A 12,730-nucleotide genomic window follows, 5' to 3' on the forward strand; every position below is an offset into this window, starting at 1 on the left:
CTTGGCTCAGCACTGCTGAACACTTTTGTGTGAAGGGTCCTGCACTAAATCTCCCTAGGAACTGTAAAGATAAAGACCAGGTGTTTGTCTTCAAAGGAGCTATCAGTCTAGCAAGGGAGATAAGGCACATACCTCAATAATTATAGCTCACACACACACTTTCATATGATCAGTCATATGACAAGCTCAAGGGTGGGAGCCAACTAGTTTTACATACCTGACTGCACACAGCCATCCCAGATGAGGGCAGAGCCAGTGTTTCACAGGCCAATGCTAGAATCACTCTGTCCCAACCTGATTCAGAGGCAGGAGAGATCTCTCCAAGTCAGAATTGGTGCATACCTACTAAGTCGTATTGATTATTAATATCACTAGTGGTGGTTTCTATGATGGTTTATGTTAGGATTATTATACACACACACACACACACACAAATAAATCACAACATGGAAAAACAATCATCCTCTATAAATTATTTAAAATAGCGACATCATGCTTAAAACCCTGTTCTCTACACAAATCTTAATGAAGACATTAAGGGAAAAGACAGTATAAAGAACAAACAGAAGCAGCATTTATTATATTAGTTTGGGGTCATTTCCTGATATTTTGCTATGATTGTATTTTCTAATCATGTTAAAATCAAAGGCACACTAATGAAAGATCTAAAACGCTATGTGGAATGAGCTTCCTTCCTTGCTTGGAATCGCAGCACCCCAAGGCTGGCAGAGACCTGAGGGACCATATGCAGTGTCTGCTTGCCCTTTGCCCAACTGGGCCCTTCCGAGAAGCTCTTTCCCAGGCTCTCCCATCACCTCAGCTGGTCCTCTCTCATCCAGGACCCAGACAGTCATATGATAGCAACCCTGCCTTAAGCCCTCACATCAAGGTCATATTTCTCCTTTCATTTGATATTGACAATTAAGAGTGCTTGTCCTTCTTCAGTCTGACCAAGATCATTTCTCTTTAGTCTCCCTCATCTCACTTCCTCCCTCCACTGAGCATCTGGCATGATCCATAATTGTAGCCAGCCTGGCTACAAAATAAATCTTCTGACAAAGTGCACTGATTTAGTGAATGCATTCTTACAAGACTCCTAAATTAGTTAAGAACATAAAATGCTTCTGCTAGTTATGGAAACACATATATGGAAGTTTTATAAGGATGTGGTTAAAAGCTCAGTTTCAGCGTTTATTACTTACATGAATTTGGACACCTGTCACAACTCTCAGTGTAGCTTCCTCAACCGTAAAATGGGCATAATATCTCTCACAGCTTTGTTGTGAGAATTAAAGTATGTGAAACCTCTAGTACAACAAATATCACTCTAATATTCATTCCATGGCTACTTCACCAACGTGCTGATTGACATATAAATCATACGAAGATGAATTTGCAGTCATGGAGTACAATGAAATGTGTAGACTAAGACATTAGCAAACCATAAACTTTTTCCTCATTGTAGTGAGAGAAACAGACCACAGACATGGTGCCAGGAACTATGTTTGGACAGTCTGAAGAGGAGGAAACTCACAATTCTAAAGAAATTTACTATTAAATGAAAGTAGATGTTTCAGTAGGAATTCCTAATGTCTAATATTAACTTTAGTTTATATTTTTAGGTGAAACATACAATTTTGACTCTCACGTGTTAAATGGAATTTCACTTTATTTTAGCTTCCAGCTGGCAGTATCTTATTACAGAGGCATCCCGTAACAGTTAGCTCACAAGCTACTTATCTCAACGTGTTTATTTGAATTCTCTTAAACTCTTTCGTGATGAGGGTGTGGGGTTCAGGATTTCTAAGGGAGTCAGCGCTGACTATACAGAGAAAAATCCCCAAGGGAGAAAGTCAGGAGCTTGACAAGAAGGTCAAAAAGAACACAGGAAAAAAAGAAAAACGAGTTAGGCTGGTGTTCTTTAAAATTGAAGACAGAAAAATTCTTGGCTGCCACTTTCATTCTATTTCACCTTACAAAAACCTCCTGCTATTCTACTCTGCTCAGTATCTTCTTTCCAAACTACTTTGAATTAAAAAATGAAGTAATCCTTACTAAGTTGTCCATAGGATCTCTTCTTTATCCTTCGCTGCATAAGCGGGGACAAAAAGAGCTACCCAGTATTGTTGCTGGACACCAGCCTTGTCTGTCTCCTGTGATTTTCAGAAACCTCAAGCCTGCATTTTCACCCATGTCCTTAGAATTTCTTGTTCTTCTTTTGGCTTTTGACAATGCTTCTCACAGCAGAGGCCATGGAAATAAAGAAATGAAGGAGACAGGGCACATCTTCTAATAGAGATAAGAAAGAAAGAAACACATTTTCAAGAATGCCTGAAAATTGCACCATGGATCCATTCCTATCTCTGATACTCGGTAGCTGATGGTTGTAAATAAAGGTAGACTGGAGCCTCCTTTTCTTGCACAACAGGTTTTTTTGTTTCTCCTGTTTATGATTGTTTAAATTGGTGTTTCTGTTTTCCAGCATGAGGTTTACATTAGTTCTTTCTGTTCTGTTTTTTTTTTTTAGATTGTCATCCCTTTCATCTATTTGTGAGGTGCTGTATTACTCATGAATTTTAAATTGGAAGGCAGAAGAAAAGAGGTAAAGAAAGAGTTGCAAAGAAAAAGCGGTGTACTTTCCAGTGAATGGTAATAAAAAACTCCTTAGAGGAGAGAGTGACACTAAAATATAATCAATACTACATACTGATCACCCAAATAATGGTACAGTTGAGAATCTGAGATACATGGCAAAATAAAGATGATTTCACAACTTGGCACTTTTCAAAATTATATTACATGATTTTATATGCCATGGCTAGGTTCAGTTTTCTGTCTTGATTAATACATTATATCATTTGTGCCAGCGTATGTGGGTAGGGTGAGTATTTTCATCCCCATTTTACAGATTAGAAAACTGAGGCTTATTAAATTGTCCAAAGATTTGCACAGCAGCTTGGACTGAAAGTCATGTTTTCAAACTTGATGTCCATACTGCTTCCTACCAGTGAGAGTAAGAATTTCCATCACTGATGGCTCTTGGCCAGCTATCCTGTGCCAAGCACTGTGCTTGAAGTGCTTTGCCTGTGTTATGACCACACAGAGAGGAGGTAATAGAGCCAAGAATCTGGATCCAGATCTCTCTGATCCACGGGCCCAAACTCTTAACCAACGCACTCTACTTCTATACTTCTATACCTACTTCTATACCCTATGCCTGGGCATTCTCAGAGCATGTTAAATTTACATAACATTATCACAAATTAAGTAACAGCCAAATTAAAACCTTATCAAATGAAGATTAAATATTTTTTTTTTTGCCTTTCAGAAATGTTATTGAAAAAAATTGGCAAGAGACATGAAGTATATTTGTTCTCGTGCTTCGATGGTGATTAATGAACTCCTTTTGGGAGAGGCAAGATCTGTACTTGGCATTAATATTATAACTTTTCTCATCCCAGTAGCTTCTCTTTAGGTGGGGAAAGCAGTTACATAAGGCAGCGATTAATGAGATGCCACAAATGTTGACTTAGTCCCAAACAGGGACTTTTTTCCTCCCTCAAATCTGAGTGCTTTACCCAAATTAATTTTAAGTCGTACTACAAATATGCGTAAAGTGCCGACTCGAGTTGAAAATACATCATATGCTCAACCTGAGTCCATATGCTTTTTCCCCAATTTCTTCCTGTTTTGCTAGAAAAAAAAAAAAATCCTTGAACAGTCTGAGATTCCAAGAAGGTGTTGCCATTTCGTTTTCTGAAAATCATTGGCCAGATTCTGTTCTTGGATACTGCTTGAATTTAAATGAAAGATGCACAAAGTATTTAAATCTGAGATACCCAAAGCCTGGCATTTCAGTTTTTTGAAATGGCAAAGTTTCTTCCTCTGGGAGTGAAAAGCTGTAATGTTAGTCCTACAATGGTAGGTGGAGGTATAGAAATACATGTACACTTTCATGTTTTGTTTATCTTATCATGTTCATGTCCTCTAGACAAACTGAAAGAGTAATTCGTACTCCCAAGAGGGAAAGCTCTGTCCTGAACTGAAGACATCACACAATTTTGTTGGGGCATTTAATATAATAGGTAGCTACGATCACAACTGTTAACATCTGGACATCCAGAAGCATGTTCTGTGAACAGATCATAAGGGGCAACATGACAGGCAGGAATCCAAAGTCATTATTCTACCTGCTTACAACCGAATTCTCCAAGAAAGTCTATTTATTAAACACCTAATATTTCCATGATGACATATAAGACTTTGCAAATTGGAACTTGAAAGTGTAGAATCTCCACACTTTTTGAAATGAGAACATATCTACTGCATACTCCAAATAAAGTACAAGTTGAAATTTTCATACTGTGATGAAAAATTACTAAAACTAAAGCTCTTTTAAAATAATAGTTCCAGTCTCACTCCCAGGAACAGCAGAATAAATTAAGATGAGGAAGCTTTGTAAAATTAAGGGAGACATATATGTACAAAAGGAAATAAGAACAATGGGAGGAGCTACTCTGAACTCAAAAGGCAGAGTTACAGAATATTTTTCTTCCTACTTCTAAAAATCCTTGGGGAAGTTAGGCTTACTTTGTCATATTTTACCAAAAAAAAAAAAAAAACCTGATTATTTCAATATTAAGTACTTATATTTGTTTAAAGTGTAATTTCCTATCTATACAGAACATGTATTGTGACATGCTTTGCATAAGATCAATGGGAGGAGCTATTCTGAACTCAAAAGGCAGAGCCACACAATATTTTTCTTCCTACTTCTAAAAATCCTTGGGGAAGTTAGGCTTAGTTTGTCATATTTTACAAAAAAAAACCCAAAAAACTGATTATTTCAATATTAAGTACTTACATTTGTTTAAAATGTAATTTCCTAGCTATACAGAACATGTATTGTGACATGCTTTGCACAAGATAACTTATAATTTTAGCAAGCCATGTGTATAATAAAGTACAAAACAAAAAGTACACAATGTAATTATGGTTGTTATGCAACAACAAAAAAGATAAATTTAGACTGGGTGCAGTGGCTCACACCTGTAATCCCAGCACACTGCAAAGCCAAGGCTGGAGGATAACATGAGGCCAAAAGTTTGAGACCAGCTTGGTCAACATGGTGAAACACTGCCTGTACTAAGAATGCAAAAACTTAGCTAGGCATGGTGGCACACGCCTGCAATCCCAGCTACTTGGGTGGCCGAGGTACGAGAATTGGCTGAACCTGGGAGGCAGAGGTTGCAGGGAGCCAAGATCGTGCCACTGCACTCCAGCCTGGGCAACAGAGCAAGACTCTGTCTCAAAAAAAAAGATAAAAGATAAATTTAAATTCCATAAAATCTTGTAATATAAATCCTGAAAAACATTTTTGTGTACATTTGGAATTATTCACAGAATTAAAATCTATTCCTTAAACAAAAATAAGTTAAATAAGTAAAATAAGTTATTACTTAAAAATAAGTTAAACGGCCAGATGCTACAAAAATTAAACAATAAAATTAGAAGTAGGTGCTTAATAGAAGTCAGAGGAGGGAAAACTTTCTAAGCATAAAAGCAGTAAAAGAGATCATAAATAAAATGTCTGTAACTTTGACCCCTGGTAAATTTAAAACTTTATATGGAAACAAATAAGTCAGAAAAAAATGTAAAAATATTTTCAATAAATGTAAGATTGATACCTCTCTCACACACACATATATTCTTACAAGTAATTTAGAAGAGCACCAAATCTTGAATAGAAAGAAGGAGGAAGCATAATAGATAATTCACAGAAAAAAACACAAATAGCCAAAAATATTAAAATAATCTATCTCACTAAAAATCAAGAAAGTTCATGTTATGGTATCAACTACTATGATATGATAGTAAGATACTATTATTTTCCTATCTAATGACTTATAGTGAAAAGAACAATACAAGGTTGGTGGGCATAAAATAAGACATATTTTCATACCCAAATAATATGTGGGGATATAATTCAATGTAATATTTCTAAAAGGTAAACTTGGCAATATCTACATCCAAAATCTAGGAGTTCATATGCTTTGACCCAGATATTGTACCTCTATGACGCCATTGTTAAATAATAATCAGCCATATGGAAAAGTATGTTCATGCATAGATGTTCCTCAAAGCATTTATAAAAACAAAAATTAGAAAGACTAATGTTCAACAATAAATTATACTAAAACCCACTTCCTTTTTTCTGAACAATATTTAGTGATTCAAGATTCAAGTATGGCTACGATGATCTTTTCAACCAGTCCTAGCTGCCCATGTTGCTCCTCTGGATAAAACCTTCCAAAGGCTCAATCTGTTCTTCAGAATAAAATCCAATTCCTTGATGTGCATCAACCAAGATCCTGCCTTGGTTTTCCTTCCATTCTCTTCGTGAATGGCTCTCCCGCTCCAACCCTAACCATCCTGTGCCTTCTCCAACTCAGGGCCTTTCTTGGAGTTGTTCCCCCTGCCTGCAACCCTCTTCTCTCCATTCAGATGCTGTTGATCCCTGCTCATATCCTGGATTCCAGGTTAGACATCATTTCCCGATGCCCACATATGTAAAGTCTATGCCTCTTTCAAGCATACCCTCTGTATCTCCCTGATCTCAAATCTTCACCATTACCTTTGCTCCAGGACATAGGGAGCTGTGTGAGGGAAAACGCATCTTGTTCATTCTTGTACACTTAACACAAAGTCAGTATACTTGTCAAACAGTTGAAAGAATAAATGAATCAACAAATATGTTCAATTAAACAAAATTAAGTGATAAAAGGAGAATATCAAACTGGAAACACAGGCATTTAATAAACATGTGGCTGCACATAAAAAAGAAACATATGAGGAAAAAAGTGTATAACAAAAGTATAAAGGGTGATTAGCTGAGTGAGAGGATTATAGGTAATTTGTCCAGAGAACTTTCCTATACTTCCTTATACTTCCCGAATATTATACAATGAACTTTTCAAAATGCAAAACTCTAGCAAAGAAGCTCGAGTGTTATTTTTTAAAAAGTGCATGCTGCCTCATTTTAAAATAATACCTGGACGACAAATATCTATTGTATTTCTGTCACCACTGCAGTTATCCAAAAGCCAACACTGCAAAATAATCTGAAGGTAGTTTTTCAGAACTGCATGATATTTAAAAATTATACACTGATTTAAATAGTTAACTCCTTAAAATAGCTTTTAAAAAATTCAACTGCATTCAAGTTTAATATTTAGACTGCCAGAAATTATTCTTTCCATTTCCAAACTGTTAAGCAGAGTGAGTTCTGCTGGGTGTCATCCACATGGCGTGTTTCAGTGCCAGTGTCTACAGTTGTTTGTTTCAGAACCTCTAATTAGCTGCCTTATCTTCTGGTAGGGATTCTTCTGGTGCTAAGTTTTAATCACCCAAATTAATTGAAATACTGTAGCAATTTCAGATTAACATTTTCAAAATTAACAATGCATAAAATAAAATCACCCATAAATCTGCTTGGTAACAGCAGTCACTAATGAACTCTGAAAATCAGACCAGATCCCACTGCTAATTTGCACAGAACTGTAGCTAGACCACAGGAAATAAGCTTTTCTCTGTCCAAAGCTTGACATAAATAAAATATACAGAAGGTGTCTACAAGGATAAGGTCTCTAAAGCCAAATATGCTGCAATTAAGTTTGGCACCCACAGAGTGCTGTGTGACCTTGGTTGAAGTACTTAACCTCTCAGAACTTTGGTTCCCTCTGCTGAAAAACCCCAGTGATCCTCGCCTCCTGGTATTAACATACTTAATCCCTTCCCTGAATGTGGGTAGCTAAAAGAATATGGCAAAGGTGATGGGATGTCACTTATGTGATTATATTATACAACATTTTAATGTCCACCTTGCAAGAAAACCCTATCACCTTCTTGGTGCACATATTCTGATGAAGCAAGCATCCATGGTGATTAGGTCCATGTGGTAAAGAACTGAGGACAGCTTCTGGCCAAGTGTTCTAGGTCATAAGGCCCTCAGTTCAACAGTTCAAAAGGAATGGAATCCTGCCAAAAGCAGTATAAGTGAGTTTGGAAGTGAACCTGTCCCCAGTTGAGCCTTCAGATGAGATCCAGCCCTGGCTGACATCTTAAGTGAAGTACTGTAAGAAACACTGAAGCACAGAACCCAACTAAGACATGCCTCGATTCCTGATTCACCGAAACTGAGATAACACATGTGTGTTGTTTTAAGCTGCTAAATTCATGGTAAATTGTTACATAGAAATAGAAAATACAGGTATCTATATGTATCAATAACCACCACTATCATCATAATTTTCAGAGCACTTAGTATGTGCTAAACTTGATTGATACTTTATTATCTCGTTTAATCTTCATAATAATACTAGGAGATGGCTGCTACTATTACTTCCATTTTAGAGATGATAAGCAGGTTTATTTGCCTAAGATTACATATCTAGTTAGTACAGGGGCAGGACACAAATCCAGATCTGTGCCACTGCAGAACCCTCGTTCTATACTACCATGCAGGGCTACCGCTGGAGATTAAAAGTGCTGTTATGCATGAATATGTTTTATGTTTAATACAGATAAAATTTAAAAATATCTTTCCTTCTCTTTCTTTCCTCATTACTCCTTTATTGCTGTGAAGCAGGTTGTGACTTAAATTTAATGCCTTAAGAGCTGTATTATCTGGCTCTCCCACATTCTTACCCTGACCTTTCCTTTAAGGATGGCACCTTTCTTCAATTCTGTCCCCACAAAACATGCTGTGTTAGGTTCTGCTTCCTCGGTTCTCTAATCAGATAAACCAATCTATACTAACATGTGAGTAGACAACAGTAGAAAAAAGGATGATCACTATCTAAAAACAATGAGGTACCATGACAGGGCTACAAGAAGATCAAATACGTGGCAAGAAAATTATTGTTTTCTTTTATCACTGCAAACTAAAAGCTTCCAGTTGGAATAAACCTTTGTTCGGAATCTCCAGTTCCTATTTTAGGTTCACTTCTCCAGATCAACCATTTTGGATACCAGAGAACTATCAGAGGATCCTACATATGGAAAAAGGACAAGGTAGGAGAGGTGGAAAACCTAGCCACAGTATGCCCAAGGATGAAAACTGTCTGAAACTTGTTGCACACAATAATAGATGTACATTATAATCTGAGAAAACCAAGCTTCTCTTTCCTCTCTCCTATTCATTTGTAAACAGAATTACAGAAAACAAATTCCATGTGGACAAGCTAGTTCAGTCCCACTTCCCATCTCAGAAGTGAGCACAGAAGCCAGGATGGCCAATCAACAGAGCACCCTGGCTGCAGTGATCGCTTCAGAGAAGAGCACATGGTCTAGGCCAGGCCAATTCAAGCCCTCCTTGGGATTCTGCTGGATTTACTGAGAGAAAAGGTGTTTTATTTTCTCTGAATTAACCAGCTGTGGGGACAATGTACATGAAAGTTGCTAACCGACAACTTTGCCTCCACATGAGAAAAACCTCTGTGAGGTGCATGTTGACAAGAAGCCAACAGAGGAGAAAGGAGAACTGAGACACAAAAAGAAACTGAACCCTAATGAGATCAGCTGGAGTCCCTGGATCCATCTCTGCCTGAAGTCAAAATGCTTTGGAATTCCCAGTTACCTAAGTCAGGAAACTCTCAATTTTTTTTTTCCTAAGCTAGTTTGAAATGGGTTTTTGTCGCTTGGTAATCAAAAGCATATTGGTTGGTATATAATTGAACAGATCCAAACCTAGGAACAGACTGATAACTTCATTCAAACATATGTAGTTCTAGTAAATTTACTTTTACTGATGTCTGTTTTAGATATTTTGTTTCCTTGTCCTGTGCCCTTCAGTTTGCAAAAAATTCTCCCTCATCTGCCTTCACAGTCAACCAGATCATTCATAACCTACACGACACACTTTGGTAGTTCATCACGTACTATACAATATTACTTTGACATGTTATGTTTGTATGTCTTAACTCTCCAGCAAAATTCCAAGTTCCTCAAAGGCAGAGGAACTTCCACATATTTCTAATACCTACACAGAAGAAAATGAATGAGTCTCAAAAGAAAAATGATCCATAAAAACAATTATAAGAACCTAAGTTGTTATTTTCATTCAAATTAAAAATTTAGAAATCAACTTTATTTGAATAAACTGAAAGATAACTAATTGCCAATATGAGTCATTTTGACAGAAATTGCACAAATAGCACCCAGGGTTCTAATTAATTTGATAATAATCTTGCTATTTGTACACAGAACTGTAGTATAAATAAGATCATAAATTAGATTAAGAATTACTTTATCAATGTCCTCTCCTGAAATCAATTGGATATCATTTGCATCAAATATTATTATAGAAAGTCAATATGTTTTGACCCACTTGGTTCCTTTCATTTAAGTTACTTCAGACCTAAGTGCTGAAACAAAATTATCTGCCTTTCAGAGGTTGCTGGCCCATAAGAAATTACTGAATTTTCTTTATCTACTTTGCATTACATGGCATATCCTCCCTTTCCTGAAATGGAATGGTATTCAACCAGCATAACTATACCTATGGCAAAGGAAGTCCACTCCATATCTGATGTTGTAAGTAGGGAACAGTTTATTGTGATAAATGTTCGAAGTAATTCACTAGGTTCATTACTTCTTTTTCAGGATTTTCTTCTAAATATTTAATAGATACACACTTTATCTTCTAAAACATAACTACTACAATAATATAAATTGTTAAAAGTGCATAAATGGCCCAGAGTAGGTTCTAAATATAATTCAAACATTCTACTATTTCAGTAGTCATATTACTGATGTATATTTTCCATCTAAAAGCACCCCCATGCACATCTCCAGATATTCACCTCACCTTTGTTCTGATTCTGAAGGTGCCTGACCAGTATAAAAGTCGGGCTTGGCAAGGCATGCACAGACCTGCCAGACAACAGCAGTAGTGATCCTTTGTGAACTCAGAATGAGCCGTGAAGGGGAGAAATAAACCCTCCTCCAACCAAGAAAGATGTGAGCAAGGGGCTGCGGTGCTCATTTCGAATCTGTTATCGCGGTAAAGCGAATCAGAAAGGTATCCTGAAAATAACTACAAGAAGATCAACTGTCCTAGTGCAAACTAGTCTTATTGTCCATGGTTTAATAGAAGCTTGAAAAGAAGTCAGCTGTTTTAAAAACCAGAGCATGCTCCTCAGCATTTGTTCACAGCTTGGATTTCTCATTTCTCTGCAATGAATCTTAATCACTGGGTTTACTGTCCCAGTTTTTTCAAGTTCATTTCTTTCAATGTGAAATATATTTTTACACATTTACAATGATGCTCCCAATATTTAGATTAGGATTTATATTTGATGAGAAATTAGTTTTGGAGGTGATAGAAAAGACAGAAGCAGGTTTGACTGATTAATATGGAAATATTTTAATCTATAGAAACTTTGTTATTTATTATAGACAAAAGCTCATGTACTAAAACCTTCAGGCATATACATTTGTCTCCCTCATAAAAAAGAAAAGAGATGAAATGTATTTTTAGATAAGTGCATTTAAAAACACTGTGTTGCTATTTTTCTCAATGTTTTCTATTTGGAAACAAAAATATAAAATTTCTCTATTGAGCATATTGATTTTACATTTAAAAGCAAATCTAAAAGAAAGCAACAATTCTGTTTACACTTGGAATACATTTCACAATTCTTTGAAATTAAAACACTAAAAACAATGGTATTAAATTGTAATTCAATACAATAAACCAGTATAAAAATTTTTATTTATATAAAGGAAAACATTCATATGTAACCCAGCTTAAAAGCAATTTGAGACATTTATCTTTCCCAATTTGTTTTGCTTTCTTGTATGTATTGTGTAATCCTAGATCTTTTTAGATGTTTATCAAACTACTCAAACTATTTTAAGACACTGCTATACAGTAATAAATCTGCATAAAAATAGTATATAACATTAAAAAAATTTATATGTACATTTACAGACACGCATTTATGCAATCAGAACTTTGTGTCTGTATCTATTCCTTTCCTAGGAAGAATATAAATTCTTTGTGGAAAGGGGCCATGTTTTATAATTAATGACAATCCTGTCCTTAATGTCACATTAAGAAATGAAATTGGTAATGAAAGAAAGATTTCTTAGATTCCTTTCTTCACACAAGAACAAATAAGAATGGTGTTATATGTCAATCCTATCCACCTGAAAGAGGAAGTGACCATCTTTGAACATGTCTCTGCTACAAACAGTAAGATGCCTCCTTGGTGAATAAGAAAAGACAGTTTTTCTAAGCCACATGCATCTCTTTGTAATCAAGAGTTTAACAATGAGCATCTGAAAAACAAGAGTTGTCAGAAAGGACTCTTATCAATTTGACCATTATCTATTCATTTATTACTCAAGGTTATCACAAAGCACAAGAGTAACTTAAGATCAGAAAGGGTGTAAGCTATTTAAACATTTCCCATCTACTCCACATAATCTTTAGGCAGCACAACACAGAATGATGGCCTGAAGTGTTTAAAAGCTAGTGACTGCAGGCTTAAATGCAGGATGCTATGAGTTCCACAAATATAAGACAATTTTGCAATAACCTAAAAACATGGACCCAGTGAAAACAATACATGCCCTGGTATACAGATTTGCCACATGCAAACTGAAATTAATCTAGTGTCTCCTGCACTGAGACAAAAGGAAGTTTTTAAAGCTCAGAATTAAAATT

At 36.0% G+C, this 12,730-nt stretch overlaps 1 protein-coding gene across 6 annotated transcripts in view; it reads right to left on the bottom strand.

The window, feature by feature from the left end:
• VAV3 (vav guanine nucleotide exchange factor 3) overlaps window positions 1-12,730 on the bottom strand; it is a 395,302-nt gene that overhangs the window by 86,705 nt on the left and 295,867 nt on the right. The window lies entirely within an intron of this gene.

The sequence above is a fragment of the Papio anubis genome, chromosome 1 (genome assembly GCF_008728515.1).
Source record: "Papio anubis isolate 15944 chromosome 1, Panubis1.0, whole genome shotgun sequence".
Lineage (NCBI taxonomy): Eukaryota > Metazoa > Chordata > Mammalia > Primates > Cercopithecidae > Papio > Papio anubis.